Genomic DNA, 19,515 nt, shown 5'->3' with positions numbered 1-19,515 from the left:
AACGCTCACTCTTAGCGCGCTAAGAAGACCTCGAAAGATATATCTTACCAAAGTTGTTTATGTTTCTAAGTGTGTTCCCCTAAGTGTCCCTTAGGAAGCTTCTTAACACGCTGCCGCTTATGTTCGACGTTACAAAAGCGCTGTCCCAAGTGAAAGTGCTGAATTAGTTGGCATCGATTGCTCAGGAATCGATTTTCCACTTCACGCGAAGGTGCAGTACAGCGTTAAGAAAGACAACACGTTCAATACAAATGAAACATTCCTCAAATAATTCCAGTAACATTTATTTTAACATAGTTTAAGTCATCAGTAAAATATAGACTATAAATTAAATTATCAAATGGTCAGTAATATGTTCACACCATATGTTGTGATGGTTAGACGAACCGGGTATCCCTCGCTAATCATCCACCCTCCTTATTCCATTGTGCCACTTGTGCCGCTTCTTGACATGGGTTTAACGACCTCTAAAAATTATGTAATACACTTTTATACTAATGGTAAGGTACTTTACAATCAGAATTGATTGGCAAGCAGCTGCAGTTACTTCTGTTTAATGTGGTTTTGAGTGCCATTGGTTAATGTTTTCAATAAAAAGCAACCTATCTACAATAAACAGAGAGAGTTGGATACAGAATATGGTGGGGAAGCAACGTAAAAAAAAGGTCACCAAGCTTCTCGTCAGAGGAACTTGAAGTTTTGCTGGACCTTGCGACCTGGTCGGAGATCACACGCCTATGTATATATGGTCTAATATAACCTGCACATTTATGGCCGCGTATCCATTTCACGATATGTACGCCAGATCAATCACTGATGGATTGGCGATATGGACGAGTGTGCCATCCAACAGGCCCAAGACTCTGGGGATGCCAGCAATGTCATGACAGCCCTGCTGCACCTCCTGGACCTCCTGACGTGTTGCCGCCAGCCAGATGTAATCCCCGGCATGGCACAGAATGGCGTTGGTGACAGTGTGGATGCACCTCCACACTGAGGTCTTGATTAGGCCGTAGCCCTGGTGTGAAAAGGGAAAAACATCCAGTATGCGGCAGTCCTGTGGGTGAAAATGCCTTGTTGATGCTAGAGGTCAGAGGAGAATGGGCTGAATGATTCAAGCTGATAGAAGAGCAACTTTGACTGAAATAACCACTCGTTACAACCGAGGTATGCAGCAAAGCATTTGTGAAGCCACAACACGAACAACCTTGAGGCGGCTCGTTGCAAAATAAACCAATGCGTTTAACAGACCAGAAATAGAAGATCCTCCAATAACCAACAGGTCTGGTGTTTGGGTGCACTTTGGATTCCCTGTAAGCTACAATGGTGATGGCAAGAGAGTGGTGGATAAAAAACAACGATGTGTCGCGTCTAGGATACACCAGCGGGAATACAAAAAAAAAAAAAACACCAGCGGGAATACTTGAAACATGTCAACTCATTTACGCCGACATCACCTTAGTGTGTCAGTATCTGGGAAAAGACGAAAAAAGGAGAAAACATACACACAACAAACTATCCCCACAGCATTTAGACAGACATTTCCAACGGATTCAAACAGGGCAAAAGACATCACCACAGCGATTGGTAGGCTACATTTACGTTATAGCCGCGGATATAAGACCTTACTATTTACCATTCATTCTATCATCACCATTATAGCTTACAGGGAATCCAAAGTGCACCCAAACACCAGACCTGTTGGTTATTGGAAGATCTTCTATTTCTGGTCTGTTAAACGCATTAGCCATTTTGCAACGAGCCTTCAGCGCGTACTGAGTGAACGAGCGCCTAGGTTTTAAGAACATGCTTAATGTAATTGAGCCCCGTTACAATATTCCTTCACGAGCCCATTTTAGACAGACCGTAATTCCTGCTTTGTTCCAAAAAACATAAGCCCTATAAAGAACCAATTGAGTAAAAACACACTCAATATAAAGAGTTATAGAGTTCCATATAAAAAGTTACATCTTTGTATTTGTTCATAACTAATATAACATTTTCATTTTTTTATAAGGAGCTGTTTTTGTTTTATACAGTAGTATGCTGCTAAGAAAACACCATAGAAGATGGGTAAAGAAAAGCTCCATCATTGTTCAATGAAAAAAAAAACATACTTTGTTAGTTTTAATAAATAAAACATTTTTTAAAAATCAAGGAAATTTATCTGCCAATTTTTTCTTTTTGCTGTATCTAAAATGTACCGAACCGTACCGAACCGAACCGAACCGTGACACCAGTGTTTCGTATCGAACCGAACCGTGAATTTTGTGAACCGTTACACCCCTAGTATATACAGATGCTTTGGGAGGCAATTTCTCTGGGTCATATTTCCTTAATAAAACATCAGAAAATGTTTTAATGCAGGATTTCGTTAGAGAGTGAATTACTCTTGCCCTTTGCATGCTCCTTTTTTTGAGAACCTTTGAAATAAGAAAATTATGACATGCCCAATATGCTTTTTTTCGGCCCATAAAGTTACTATTGAGGGCATATTTCCATAATAAAACATCAGAAAATGTTCTAATGCAGGATCTTGTTTGAGAGTGAATTACTCTTGCCCTCTACGTGCTCCTTTTTGTGAAAACCTTTGAAACAAGAAAATTATGACATGCCAATATGCTTTTTTTTTTTTTTGCATATTACAGATGCTTTGTAGGGCATATTCTCTGGGTCATATTTCCATAATAACACATCAGAAAATGTTCTAATGCAGGATCTTGTTAGAGAGGGAATTAGTATTGCACTCTACATGCTCCTTTTTTGAGAACCTTTGAAACAAAATAAATATGACATGCCAAATATGCTTTTTGTCCCTTAAAGTTGGTATTGAGGGCATTTTCTCTGGGTCATATTTTCATAATAAAACATCAGAAAATGTTCTGATGCAGGATCTCGTTAGAGAGTGAATTAATCTTCCCCTCTACATGCTCCTTTTTTTGAGAACCTTTGAAACAAGAAAATTATGACATGCCCAATATGCTTTTTCGGCCCATAAAGCTGCCACTGAAGGCATATTCTCTGGTTTATATTTCCATAATAAAACATCAGAAAATGTTCTAATGCAGGATTTTGTTAGAGAGTGAATTAGTCGTGCCCTCTACGTGCTCCTTTTTTTGAGAACCTTTGAAACAAGAAAATGATGACATGCCCAATATGCTTTTTCGCTCCATAAAGTTGCTTTGGAGGGCATTTTCTCTGGGTCATATTTCCTTAATAAAACATCAGAAAATGTTATAATGCAGGATATCGTTAGAGAGTGAATTACTCTTGCCTTCTACATGCTCCGTTTTTTGAGATCCTTTGAAACAAGAAAATGTTGTCATGCCCAATATGCTTTTTCGGCATATACAGTTGCTTTGGAGGGCATTTTCTCTGGGTTATATTTCCATAATAAAACATCAGAAGATGTTCTAATGCAGGATTTCATTAGAGAGTGAACTACTCTTGCCCTCTACATGCTCCTTTTTTGAGAACCTTTGAAACAAGAAAATAATGACATGCCCAATATGCTTTTTCGGCCCATAAAGTTGCTATTGAAGGCATATTCTCTGGATCATAGTTCCATAACAAATTATCAGAAAATGTTCTAATAAAGGATTTCATTAGAGAGTGAATTACTCTTGCCCTGTAGGTGCTCCTTTTTTGAGAACCTTTGAAATAACAAAATGATGACATGCCCAACATGCTTTATCAAAATACAGTTGAGTAGGGCACATGTTTCTTCAACAGCACATCAGAAATTGCAGTAATACACGATTTTGTGCGACAGTTAAATAATGTATATGTTTATTTAATCTTTTACAGTAATGGATACATTTTAATAAAGATAAAATAAGAGCTGCAAACAATATTATCGTGTTCCATTCATACAGGGTATGTTGAAAAATACATTGAGTAAGGCATGGAGTTTAAATTAAAAAAAGAACACTGCCTGAATCAGTCACAAGCATCATTTATTGAAACATACAATACATTTTTACAGAACTATATATTTTTACTGTTCATTGTTAACTGCTGTCTGAAGCATGCCATTTTTGTGCAACTGTTCCTTTAAAAAATACAACCAATACCACTGAGGGGGGAGGATTAACAACCGCTCGACATTTTTAAGGTGGAACGGATAGTTCGGCGAATAAGGAGCTGGCGTCAGCCTCGTATCTAAATATTCATCTAAACACCATTTTCAGCAGTGTGGGACTTGTCTCTTACCTTGTCTCTCACAAAAAATAGCTGGCCACCTCTTTTTTATTTCAGATACTGAAGGTTCATTTTCAACTATCTCCTGTCTCTGGAGAGAATATGTGCTGCTTATGGCTGTATTCACAAAACTCTTGTCTGGACTCCTCTTTTTCATCTCCGTTCATTCTGGTCTTTTCTTGAAGCATGATCTGGGAGAAAGTTTGTCCATTAAAGATGCAGTTATGACAAACATCCCGAAGCTTGACTAAGAGAAACGTTACATGCTTTTAGAGCACAGTATAATTTGGCGATTTGTATAGACACAAGTTGATAATGCATTCCACAATACTTTTTTGAAAAACAAAGTGATGGCGAAGCGGTTGCTATAGTTACATAATCTCCCACAATGAACTAAACATAACGGACCAGTCTTTTAAACGAGTTCGACATTTAAGTAGTAAAACTAGACAGCTGTACAACGATGATTCAGTTATGGAGCATCCAGCTTGAACAGCGGATGATTCTGATAATTCAGCTGCACCACTCACACAGTTTTACATTACATTGCATTAGTCAGCTCGTTGTTATCTTACTCACGCGTCGATGCTGCTTTGCTTAAATGGTGATTAGACTCGCTTATTTAGGCGCAAATAACTTGAACACGAGAGTGAACATGAAAGCGCGGTATTTTTTTATGCCACGAATTTCCCGCTCAGTCTCTGTCACACACAGAAACACACAGTCACACACACGCACAAAATGAATTCGATGCAGATATTTCAACATTACTTTGTCTATTGTGATAAATTATAAATACAAGAGGATCGAAATATCCTGAAATTAACGTCTAACGTTAGCAACCACATTTTGTCAACTTGATTAAATAATGTAGCCTACGTTAAATAAAAAAATAAAAAAAAGAATTAATAGTGGCCTAGAAATTTAGCTTTAGTTTGCTGACTAGCTTGGTTACATAACTGGCCAAACTGGATTAGCAACGGTCCAATGTGATCAATAAACATTGATATTGTAAACAAATACATGTATGATTACCTCATAGATGTAATTTTACAAGTCATTACACAAATACGAACGCAAATTTACTTACCAGATCTCATGATGATGGAAGATAAATCTGCCATGTGCCAACGAACTCTCCAGTTGCCAGAAATGCCGATGAACGAGACCTGTTTCGCGCTTCACTGATCTCGCGATAAATAATGAGAACTTGGTTCAGCATATGTTTTTAAGTTGAGGCGACTCATACTATAGTTAAGTCAACTTACAGACTAGTTGAGATAGTGAAAAAGTTGTATCAACTTACAAAATTACATTGAACAAACTAAAATGCGGAATCATTTTTTACATTGTAGAGACCATGGGTGCATATTTGGATTTTTATATGACATCGCATCTCGCAAAGAAAAGGAGAATACAATAGTTCTTCAGGATTGCTTAGGAATGGAAAAGGCCCTGACTCATCATGGAGAATCGCAGGATGTTGATGGGCATGATTTGTTTGAACAGCTGACTGCTTTGGGCAAAACTCGAGGACGCAATCAAAGCGTTTGCTGCTGCGAAAGCCCGACACGCACGCTTCGGAAATGTAGGTGTGTGAATGTGTGTATCAGTCAAGGAAAAATAAAAACCTCCAGTTTTGTGAGCTAAAAAGTTGTGTGCATATGTTTAGTTTTATTCTGTACACTATCTATTAGCCTATAAAACAGAAATTATACGCAGCTGTTGCATTGTGTACCTTTTTCACCTTTTTGCATAATGAAAAAAAAACCTCTGAAAACATGCTTGCACGTTTTTATTTTAGTGTAATTTCATAGATAAAAAAAAAATGTTTACATGCATCTTAAAGATCCCTAATTGTGAATGTGAGGTGGGGGCGGCACGATCGTGCTCTGCCTAGAGTGGCATTTGAGCTTGCGCCGGCCCTGACTGTATGTTACAAATGACTAAGTACAGGCTAGAGGACAATTTTTCTCAGAAAATGACCTCATTGCTTTAACCTCCAGGGGGATGGATGAGAAAGAGGGAAGAAAACAGAACAAGAAGAAGGAAATGAGTTGTGATTATGTTATTTTTGCTGAAGAGTATTCAAATTATCATGACTCAAGCTGTGCTTTGTTGAGACAGTGTCAACCATTATACTACATGTGACTCGTCCTCCTCTTTGTTGAGGACGTCTATTGGTCATCGATTGAAGACTCAAAAAAAAAAAAAAAAGTTTTCATACACACATATTATATATATATATATAAAATATGTCAAAATATCCACCTTGGAAATTATGCTCGAAAAACTGTCAGTTATTTCTTAAGTGAAACTAAACAGTTGAGGAAAAAAATGGGATGTGTATTATATTGGATGCGTTCATCGTCTCTTAAAGTGACCGCGCCTAATTTATCTACTGGCTGCTGTAATGTTAATCCAAGAAAATGAAACTGAAAATCACTCACTGCTCTTGACTGAATTACTTTGTAGTTTTAACAGTCAAACCAAAAATTATTGAGACACCAGATATAATTTTTGATATATATACTGTAGCAAAACAGTAATAATGTGAGAAATGTTGAAGGTGTCTGAATAAATGTAGGTTTGATTGTATATTTCATTTTTACATTGAAGACTATCCAGTGCTATTTTACATTTAATTATTTTGTTTCTGTACCTTGACACCTACAAACTTGAAAAAAACTTAAACATTGTGTAAATAGCACAAATAAATAAAAATAAACGAACATGCAAATTAAACAATTTCAAACAGGGCCCACTGGTACAACCTTTACCGGGTCCCCGCTGACCCCAGCTACAGCCCTGCTAGCCTGTTTCACACATACTCCGTCTGCAGTGCGTATGCAGTCCGTGTGCGTTACGTATGTGGTGCAGCACGGACTCTATGTGCTTTCACACAGGACGCGTTTGCAGTTCGCTACTCGGTACGTAAACGATCGCTGCACTGCTGCAGACGCAACGCTCCTGGAACGCAACTGGTATCCATTAGGATGGGAGCGTAAAAAAATATGCAATGCATACGCACTGCAGACGGAGTATGTGTGACAGGCGTAAGGTTGTTTGCACCTTGTGCAATGTGGAATTAGTTTACAGATTTTTCAAGCACTTTGTGATGCATTTTGGAAACAGGAGATGAGCCCCTTTTCTAATGCCACCTAGCTTGATAAACCCCTTTGCAAAGACTTACTGTTTGTCATTATGTCATTTATTTGGGTAGCACACATATTCTGAATGCCTTCGGCAGAATTCGAAAGAGCCATTTTAATCTAGATTAATCTAGATTAATTTCAAGATCAAAGTGAGATTAATCTAGATTGAAAAAATTAATCTATGACCACCACTAATATATATATATATATATATAAACTCAACGGTACACTGTGGGCAAAATCACTACCCTTTCGGGATGTTCGTGGATGAAAACATCCACTAAATTAAACTGTTGTAGAAATGTATCAGATAAATATTTTTAATAAATCTATTATTGAATCTATTAATCAACCTCAGTCCTGATCAAAACAAATTTTTAAAATTTGGGAAACCACAAACAACCAAGAATGCATGATTACATGGTGTCATGGCTTTGCAATCAAAAAATGTTGTTATAATGGAAGTCAATGGGGCAAAAACAGCCACCAACAACAAATTAAATCTAATGTTGCACAAAAACTAAAAATGCATCAAAGCCAATGTTGCTACTAATCTTTGACATGCAAAAGACTGTTATAAAAAGTAAAAAAAAACAATCCAGCCACAATTACTTTTATATTGAAAATAAGTCATTTTGTGTGTTTTTCCCCCAAATCAGTGACATAATTTATGAACTTCAAAGGTTCTTGATTTATGCAAAAAAAAATTTAAAAGAAATATGAATCTGATACTTTTTTACAGCAGTTTAATTGAGTGGATGTTTTCATCCCGAACAACTCGAAAGGGTAGTGAATTTGAACAATCCACAAGGGATATATATATATATACAGTATATAATATGTGTGTATGTGTGTATGTGTGTTGAGTCTTCAGTCGATGACCAATAGACGTCCTCAACAAAGAGGAGGACGACTGAGTCATATATATATATATATATATATATATATATATATATATATATATATATATATATATATTAGTGCTGGCCAAAAATTATTATTATTTTTCATTTATATATCATTATTGTGATTAATCACAATTAATTTTATTGTTATGCACAAAACTTATAATGCTTTCAAAAGTAATATATTGTGCACTTTTTTTATTTAAAAGTAGGCCTACTGCTATGAGCAAAACATTTATATCATGTGGTTATACATATATATATATATGTGTGTGTGTGTGTATGTGTGTGTGTGTGTTCCTTTTACATAGTAACAGAGGTGTAAAAAGTACTCAAAAATTTTACTCAAGTGAAAGTACAAGTACTCCGTGAAATTTTTTCTCAATTAAAAGTACAAATATCTGGTCAAAATCATACTTGAGTAAAAGTAAAAAATACAACTTTAAATTGTACTCAAGTATTAAAAAAAGTTGAAGTACTTTTTTCTGACAGACAATACAGAAGAATTAAAAAATGAAGGGAGAGAAAGGAAAAAAAATGCAATGGCACAGGTCAATGAGACATACAAAAATGACACTTCAAAAACTATACACAAAGAGAATATGAGAAAATTTCAAATGCCAATATTTTAATCTTGACCGTCATGTTTACTTTGTGTGGTTTCTGAAGTGGTCTTGTCCCCTTGCATTATATGGACTAAAAATCTTTGCTTGTGTTCATGTGAAGAAAGAAAGTCATGAACATCTGGAAAGACAGAGGTTCAGGAAAGGGTGAGAAAATTTTAATTTTTGGGTGAACTATCCCTTTGAAGAGCAAGATGTGATGGAGAGGCTAGAAATATATTCCAGACAGAATATTCAATTCAATTCAATTCAATTCAATTCAAGTTTATTTGTATAGCACTTTTTACAATACAAATCGTTACAAAGCAACTTTACAGAAAATTATGTTTCTACAATATTTAGTAATAGCTTATAAGTGGTGACTGTCAGTTTGTGCACGTATGACAGGATTTTTAGAAAACTGTATACAAGGCGTAGTCAGCCAGACGATGAACATTATTAATATTATTAATAATTATTATATGATGCAGTCACACTTGTAGCAATATTTGTTAGTTCTGTTTGTTGATTCAGGTTTAGCATCATCTGTGGTCCTCTGAGGGTCAGCATCATCTCTTCTCAGGTGTTCTGGATCCAGACTGGAGCTTGTGTAAATCTTAGTTACCACGGGATGTTAATCCTGTGGCAAAACATAGAAACAAATAGAGACATCATTAGCATAGCTGCTGATCCAACAAAGTAAAATTAATGAGTTTAACCCAAGCTAAAGAATAAAATGCGCATTTGATCAGACGCAACTACACTCACAATTTAAGATACATTATTCAAATGCTTGGCGAAAGAGTTTTTAATCTAGATTTAAACAGAGAGAGTGTGTCTGAACCCTGAACATTATCAGGAAGGCTATTCCAGAGTTTGGGAGCCAAATGTGAAAAAGCTCTACCTCCTTTAGTGGACTTTGCTATCCTAGGAACTACCAAAAGTCCAGCGTTTTGTGACCTTAGGGAGCGTGATGGATTGTAACGTGGTAGAAGGCTAGTTAGGTACGCAGGAGCTAAACCATTTAGGGCCTTATAGGTAAGTAATGATAATTTGTAACTGATACGGAACTTAATAGGTAGCCAGTGCAGACTGTAAAATTGGGGTAATATGATCATATTTTCTTGACATGGTAAGGACTCTAGCTGCTGCATTTTGGACTACCTGTAGCTTGTTTATTGAAGAAGCAGGACAACCACCTAGAAGTGCATTACAATAGTCCAGTCTAGAGGTCATAAATGCATGAACTAGCTTTTCTGCATCAGAAACAGATAACATGTTTTGTAGCTTGGCAATGTTTCTAAGATGGAAGAATGCAGTTTTTGTAACATGGGAAAAATGATTTTCAAAAGACAAGTTGCTGTCTAATATAACACCCAGATTTTTGACTGTAGAGGAAGTAACAGTACATCCGTCTAGTTGCAGATTGTAATCTACAAGATTATGTGTAGTGTTTTTTGGTCCAATAATTAATATCTCTGTCTTATCCGAATTTAATTGGAGAAAATTATTTGTCATCCAGTCTTTTACATTTTTAACACACTCTGTTAGCTTAGATAATTTAGAAGTTTCATCTGGTCTCGTTGAGATATAACAGTGGAAGCTAATTCCGTATTTTCCAATAATATTACCAAGGGGCAACATGTATATTGAAAATAGAAGGGGACCTAGGAAGGATCCTTGTGGCACTCCATATTTTACTGATGAAAAAATGAGATGACTCCCCATTTAAGTAAACAAAATGGTAGCGATCGGACAGGTAGGATCTAAACCATTTTAGATCCTGCACTTGAATACCTGTTTAGTTTTGTAATCGATCTATGAGTATGTCATGATCTATGATGTCGAATGCAGCACTAAGATCAAGTAAGACTAGAAATGAGATGCAGCCTTGATCTGACACAAGAAGCAGGTCATTTGTAATTTTAACAAGTGCAGTTTCTGTGCTATGGTGGGGCCTGAAACGTGACTGAAATTCTTCATACAGATCATTTTTGTGCAGGAAGGGGCTCAATTGAGCAGACACAACGTTTTCAAAAATTTTAGACATAAATGGAAGATTTGAAATAGGCCTATAATTTGCCAGTTCACTAGGATCTAGTTTTGGTTTCTTAATAAGAGGCTTAATAACCGCCAGCTTGAATGGTTTTGGGACGTGACCTAAAGATAACGACGAGTTAAAGATATTGAGAAGCGGTTCTTCGGCTACAGGTAACAACTCTTTCAGTAATTTAGTGGGTACAGGATCTAATAAACATGTTGTTGGTTTAGATAGAGTGATAAGTTTATTTAGCTCTTCCTGTCCTATATTTGTAAAGCACTGCAGTTTATGTTTGGGTGCGATGGATGAAACTGAAGTGTTAGACGCTGTAGAATCTACATTCACTATTGTATTTCTAATGTTATCTATTTTATCAGTTAAGAAATTCATAAAGTAATTACTATTAAATGTTGGTGGAATATTTGAATCAGGTGGCGTCTGGTAATTTGTTAATTTAGCCACTGTGCTAAATAAAAACCTTGGATTGTTTTGGTTATTTTCTATGAGTTTGTGTATATGCTCTGCCCTAGCAGTTTTTAGAGCCTGTCTATAGCTAGACATACTGTTTTTCCATGCAATTTTAAAAATTTCCAAGTTAGTTTTTCTCCATTTGCGTTCAAGACTACGAGTTTCTTTCTTGAGAGAGTGAGTATTACTGTTATACCATGGCACAGTACGTTTTTCTCTAACCTTTTTCAATTTGATGGGGGCAACAGCTTCTAATGTATTAGAGAAAATAGTGCCCATGTTGTCAGTTATTTCGTCTAATTCATGTGTATTTTTTGGTACAAATAGCAGTTGAGATAAATCAGGCAGGTTATTTGCGAATCTGTCTTTGGTGACTGGAACAATAGTTCTGCCCAGACGGTAACGCTGAGACATATAGTTAATATCAGTGATACGCAGCATGCACGATACAAGGAAATGGTCTGTAACATCATCGATTTGAGGTACGATATCTATATCAGTAAGATCGATTACATGCGATATAATTGAATCTAGTGTATGATTAAAATGATGAGTGGGCCCGGTGACATTTTGCTAGACTTCAAAAGAGTTTATTAGGTCAGTAAATGCAAGTCCTAATGCATCATTTGTATTATCAACGTGAATATTAAAATCTCCCATGATTAGCGCCTTATCAACTGTAACCAGAAGGTCTAAGAGGAAATTTGCAAATTCTTTTAGGAATTCTGTATACGGCCCTGGTGGTAAAAAGAATACAAGAATGTATTGAATTAATAAGGAGAACCATAGAATTAAAACATACAACGTTAAAGTTTTTAAAGGCCACTTTATATGTGTTGTCTATTCAACGTCACTGTCTAAAAGGACAATTAATCTTTTAAATGTTTATTTTGGGGCATTTAGAATTTTTTTTTCTCAGCAAATATTGATAAATAAGTATTTGTGACTAATTAGATTAACTAATGAGAAAAGCATGTAATTGTTAAGATTAAAAAAATATTAATTGACATTCCTAATTCCTATTTAATGATTCATATAATGACATATTGCAACTTTGCTTCCTCAGATTTTGTGGTGAACTTTTGAAGCCAGACATTTACCTGATGAAAGTCATAATTGAAGTAGAAATGTGTGTGTTTTTCTTCTGTCTTCACGTGATATCGGAATCTTCCTATTTCCAACTTATAAAGTCATGATTACAAGCTTGTTGCATTCTTTTCTGATAAAAATAACATTAAACAGTGGTTTGTGAATGCTGGTGCCTAGCTTAAATAGTTTAATCAGGAGCATCCCCTCCTGTGACCCATGATTTGTCTGTATGTGTCTTCAGAGCCAGCCCAGCCCAGCCCAGAACTTGCCCACCCCTAAAATATATTATTAGAGACATTAATGAACATAGAATTAATTGTATACAATATAAATCTAAACATATAATAATAATAATAATAATAATATTAATAATAATAATGAATAAATGAAAAAAAATGAAGAAAAAAAACAGCACTTTTAATATTTCTCCACAATACACTTTTCAAAACAGTACTCTTAATCATATTGCTGCACAGACGTGTTTGTAGTACTGCTGGTCTGAGAGTGGCGGGTCTCTGAAGCAGCGGCATGAATATTTGCCCTGGGGTAGATAAGGGGAGAATGGAAGATGCATGACCTCAAAAGAATTGTTTACCCACATATTAAAATTCTGTCATCTACACACCTTCATGCTGTGCCATGAAAAAAATAATAAATACACAAATAAATAAATAAAGAAAAAAGGATCATATTGTAGCAGCTATTTTCATACAAGTTCATAGTGACCATTGATGTCTGACCAAAAAAAAAAAAAAAAAACACAATATACTCAACTCATACGTTGTTTTGTTTGCAGAACTGATTTAATTTAAGGTGTGAGTACTAAATGTCAAGACCATGATCTGACATCACACTATATTGACTGATTGATTTTTTTTTTAGGCATAAAGGGTAAAAATACAATTATCCATTTTAATGCTAAATAAATTAACATAATAATGTAATAATCTGTACTAGTAAAATGAATATCAATAAGTTACATGTTAATTATAAATAAGTACATATGAATAAGTCAGGTATTGTAAAAAGAATAATAGCTTTGATAACGAAGCACTATATCAGCAAATACATGACACTAAGTGTCAGTCAGCCCTTAATCGTTTGTGTTCTTCATAGCCATTTGTGCATTCCTGCAAGTCTGCAATAAAATGCATCTGGGTTGTATGGCAAAGGGGATGTCAAGCTGTGTGATTCAGGCATGTGCCAGAAACACACATCTTATGAAGTGCCGGTGAATATTAAAGTAACCAACCAGTAAGTGGTGCACCACATGAGTGAAAACAATCATAGAAAGAAAAAGAGACACCGAAAACAGAGAGTGATACAGATAGGACAGAGGGGTATTAGGCATCTCTTATTTTCTCCCTGTCATCCTTTCCCATGAGCACTTGTTGTGCAAAAATGCCAAATGATCACGCTCCCGTGAGCACCATCTGCCAGCATTTACTCTTAAAGATTCTTTCTCCTCAGCTCCCTCACATTTGCTTTTTCCATTTGTTTTGTTTCCTCTCAGTATTGTCTTTGTTACAGTTTTTAAACTGTCTGTGCTTTTTCCTGTTTGTCTTTCAGTTACAAATACTAAATTTTGACCCAACTTTCCCTTTTTTAATAAAAGGGCCTTTTGTACTGCTTTAGTTCCAGAACTAAATGTATAGTCCTAAAGTACTGGGACGATTTTTCGCAAACTATTTCCCAGTACCATTTAAAGGATTGCATTCGTACCGACCGTGTGTACTAGGACGTGACTTAAGCAGGTCGACAATGATGTCATTTGTGCGCAACGTTCAACAACATTAACAAAGAAGAACAAAATTAACAACAGAAGGAAGGATGATGCTGTGATCGGAGTTGTGTTTTTCTTGTGTCTCACGGGTTTCACAATAATGGACATGGAATGTCAACGTATACATAAAGCGATTGAAAGAATGGAAAGAAGGATTAAGAATGTCCAACGACAATTGGTAGTACTACATTTGCTACAAATACCTGCACTTCAGTATCTGTATATTTATCGCAGTTCATCAAACTTGCGAAATAAGTTGACACAATGTTTACAGTATGTTACATGGCATTTTAAATCATGGCGTGTGAGGGCGTTTTCAAACGTGTTTGGACAATCAGTGTCTACTTACTTAATGGTTAGTACCAGCTGTGCTGGTTAGACCCTTCTCCAGAGTAGGAGCTAATTTGGAAAATGCCAAAAAGGGAGTAGTTCCACAATTAGTTCTAGTACTGTGAAAAGGTTCCTGCGGTTCGAAAAGCCCTAATGTATTGCCTTGGTGTATTTAAGATTAATATAAGAGCATCCTGGAAATATCATACTTCTTCTCTTATTTTTATTTCTTATGAGAGTGTATACACACAATACTCTTTGTTCCAGAAACGTGGAAAATATGTGAGCAGCAGCAATTTTCATGTTTGACAGACTAGGAGGCACCCAGGGAATTTTCTGTAACTCCCCTGATAAACGCTAACAACAAACATATTGCCTCATCTGAGACTGTCCTCAATATTCATTGAACCTCATGCGTTTGCGTGATGACGAGTTTGTGCAAAAGTACACATGCCTGAGCTCTTTTATGGCTTCAGCGTTAAACTTCATTTTGGCTACGGATGCTGTGCCTGAACTTGTTAATAAGTTTTCTGCACAGAGCATCTCCCAGCCAGGCTTGGCAACATGCATTGTTGGCTCAAATACACTGGCTCAGTTATTATGGAGCGGTATTCTCCTGCAGTAACTGCTCTCATATTAGTTGATCCAGACACGGAGAATTTGTGCACATGACAAATGAGCCACATACAAAATGTTCTGAAAGTTGATGATTAAAATAAAAGAAGTTGTAGATTAGTGATTCATTAAATTGGATAGAAGCACACCTAGAGTAATGCAACTTGTATGATATCACAAAGTTCTGATAAAAGAAACTAAACTAAAAGAAAACAAAATACGATAAAATAAAATTCTAAAATGAACCTGGCACTTTTAACACTGGCTTATGGTGAATAAACCTTTTTCAGTAAGAACCATACGATGGAAACATATTTACTAAACAAATTCTTGACTTTATCTGTGGGACTGTGCCACTGATGCCACAGAACAATGTGTCTTTGTGTTCTAAAACACAGATGTTTTTCAATATTGTGATTTATAAATTGAATTCATAACTTGGATGGAAGCACAGCTATTGTTATTATATTGTTTATCTAAATTATTATATATTTTTTATAGCTAACTGTTTAATTTACAGTATTTGTGTATGTCTGCTCAAAGTTATGGGTTCAAACTAAAAAAAGAAAGCTGAGACCGATGACCAAACACAAACACACAAGTCAAGAATCTGTTTACTCTCTATGTTTACATTTACATTTACATTTATTCATTTAGCAGATGCTTTTATCCAAAGCGACTTACAAATGATGTCAGTGGAAGCAATCAAAAACAATGAAAGAGCAATGAAATATAAGTGCTATAACAAGTCTCAGTTCGGTTAACACTGTATACGTAGCATGGGTATATATATATATATATATATATATATATATATGGTTCCTCAGATTTGGTGGTGAACTTTTGAAGCCAGACATCCCGCGAGACAGGACGCGACGCTGTGATCATCGGAGACTCCATCGTCCGACACGTCCGTGCTACGTTAGAGGAAGGTAAAGTGCACAGTCATTGTTTCCCTGGTGCTCGTGTTCTCGATGTTTCTGCGCAGATACCCACGATCCTGAAGGCCGACGAGAGCCCCAGAGCAGTCGTGCTTCACATCGGGGTTAATGACACCACGCTGCAGCAGACGGAGATGCTGAAGAGGGACTTCAGGAGCCTGATCGAGACGGTTCGCAGCACGACGCCCGCGGCGAAAGGTTCAGTACACTTGTTGCTTTAAATGAATGGTTGTCGTCATGGTGTAAAGAACAGAAACTGTTATTTGTTAATAACTGGAATCTTTTCTGGGAGCGTCCTAGGCTGTTTCGCGCTGATGGCCTGCACCCCAGGAGAGTCGGAGCGGAGCTGCTCTCTGACAACATCTCCAGGACTCTTTGCTCGATGTGACTAGTAAGACAATTCTCAAATAACTATTATGATGACTTTTGTTCCACCTGCTTAAATGATAAAAGTACTTGCGCTGTACAACCTATTAAGACTGTGCCTGTTCCCCGAATAGTGAGGACAAAGTATAAAATTTATTGTAGGATCTAGAAAAAATCTTATCGTGATTAAACCAGAAACATGTAAAGTAAATGAACAAAAACAATTTTTAAAGTTTGGGCTCATAAATATTAGATCACTCACACCCAAAGCAGTTATTGTAAATGAAATGATCACAGATAATAGTTTTGATGTACTCTACTTGACTGAAACATGGCTTAAACCAAATTATTATTTTGGTCTAAATCAGTCTACTCCACCAAACTACTGTTATAAGCATGAGCCCTGTCAGACTGGTCGTGGCGGAGGTGTTGCAACAATATATATAGTGATATTCTCAATGTTACCCAGAAAACAGGATACAGGTTTAACTCATTCGAAATACTTCTGTGTAATGTTACACTGTCAGACATGCAAAAGAAATCTAATGTATCTCTTGCTCTGTCTACTGTGTATAGACCACCAGGGCCGTATACAGAATTCCTAAAAGAATTTGCAGATTTCCTTTCAGACCTCCTGGTTACAGTTGATAAGGCGCTAATCATGGGAGATTTTAATATTCACGTTGATAATACAAATGATGCATTAGGACTTGCGTTTACTGACCTACTAAACTCTTTTGGAGTCAAGCAAAATGTCACCGGGCCCACTCATCGTTTTAATCATACACTAGATTCAATTATATCGCATTTAATCGATCTTGCTGATATTGATATCGTACCTCAAATCGATGATGTTACAGACCATTTCCTTGTATCGTGCATGCTGCGTATCACTGATTTTAACTATATGTCTCAGCATTACCATATGGGCAGAACTATTGTTCAGCCACCAAAGACAGATTCACAAATAACCTGCCTGATTTATCTATTTGTACCCAAAAATACACAAGAATTAGATGAAATGACTGACAACATGGGCACTATTTTCTCTAATACATTAGAAGCTGTTGCCCCCATCAAATTGAAAAAGGTTAGAGAAAAACGTACTGTGCCATGGTATAACAGTAATACTCACTCTCTCAAGAAAGAAACTCGTAGTCTTGAAAGCAAATGGAGAAAAACTAACTTGGAAGTTTTTTAAATTGCATGAAAAAATAGTATGTCCAGCTATAGACAGGCTCTAAAAACTGCTAGGGCAGAGCATATACACAAACTCATAGAAAATAACCAAAACAATCCAAGGTTTTTATTTAGCACAGTGGCTAAATTAACGAATTACCAGACGCCACCTGATTCAAATATTCCACCAACGTTTAATAGTAATGACTTTATGAATTTCTTTACTGATAAAATAGATAACATTAGAAATACAATCGCGAATGTAGATTCTACAGCGTCTAACACTTCAGTATCATCCATCGCACCCAAAGATAAACTGCAGTGCTTTACAAATATAGGACAGGAAGAGCTAAATAAACTTATCACTCTATCTAAACCAACAACATGTTTATTAGATCCTGTACCCACTAAATTACTAAAAGAGTTGTTACCTGTAGCTGAAGAACCACTTCTCAATATCATTAACTCGTTGTTATCTTTAGGTCATGTCCCAAAACCATTCAAGCTGGCGGTTATTAAGCCTCTTATTAAGAAACCAAAACTAGATCTTAGTGAACTGGCAAATTATAGGCCTATTTCAAATCTTCCATTTATGTCTAAAATGTTAGAAAAAGTTGTGTCTGCTCAATTGAGCACCTTCCTGCAAAAAAATTATCTGTATGAAGAATTTCAGTCAGGTTTCAGGCCCCAGCATAGCACAGAAACTGCACTTGTTAAAATTACAAATTACCTGCTTCTTGCATTCGATCAAGGCTGCATCTCATTTCTAGTTTTACTTGATCTTAGTGCTGCGTTCGACACCATAGATCATGACATACTCATAGATCGATTACAAAACTATACAGGTATTCAAGGGCAGGCTCTAAGATGGTTTAGATCCTACCTGTCCGATCGATACCATTTTGTTTATTTAAATGGGGAGTCATCACATTTAACACCAGTAAAATATGGAGTGCCACAAGGATCCGTCCTAGGTCCCCTTCTATTTTCAATATACATGTTGCCCCTTGGTAATATTATTAGAAAATACGGAATTAGCTTCCACTGTTATGCTGATGATACTCAGCTATATATCTCAATCAGACCAGATTCAACTTCTAAATTATCTAAGCTAACAGAGTGTGTTAAAAATGTAAAAGATTGGATGACCAATAATTTTCTCCAATTAAATTCGGATAAGACAGAGATATTAATTATTGGACCAAAAAACATTACACAGAATTTTGTAGATTACAATCTACAACTAGACGGATGTACTGTTTCTTCCTCTACAGTCAAATATCTGGGTGTTATATTAGACAGCAACTTGTCTTTTGAAAATCATATTTCCCATGTTACAAAAACTGCATTCTTCCATCTTAGAAACATTGCCAAGCTACGAAACATGTTATCTGTTTCTGATGCAGAAAAGCTAGTTCATGCATTCATGTCCTCTAGACTGGACTATTTTAATGCACTTCTAGGTGGTTGTCCTGCTTCTTCAATACACAAGCTGCAGGTAGTCCAAAATGCAGCAGCTAGAGTCCTTACCAGGTCAAGAAAATATGATCATATTACCAAATATCTGATCAAATGCGCATTCTTATTCTGTAGCTTGGGTTAAACTAATTAATTTTACTTTGTTGGATCAGCAGCTATGTTAATGATGTCTCTATTTGTTTCTATGTTTTTTTATGTTTCTATGTACATCCCGTGGTAACTAGGATTTACACAAGCTCCAGTCTGGATCCAGAACACCTGAGAAGAGATGATGCTGACCCCTCAGAGGACCCCCGATGATAATAACCCTGAATCAACAAACAGAACTAATAAATATTGCTACAAGTGTGATTGCATCATAT

The sequence above is a fragment of the Carassius carassius genome, chromosome 2, assembly GCF_963082965.1.
Source record: "Carassius carassius chromosome 2, fCarCar2.1, whole genome shotgun sequence".
Lineage (NCBI taxonomy): Eukaryota > Metazoa > Chordata > Actinopteri > Cypriniformes > Cyprinidae > Carassius > Carassius carassius.
Note: the sequence above shows the minus strand (reverse complement) of the source record.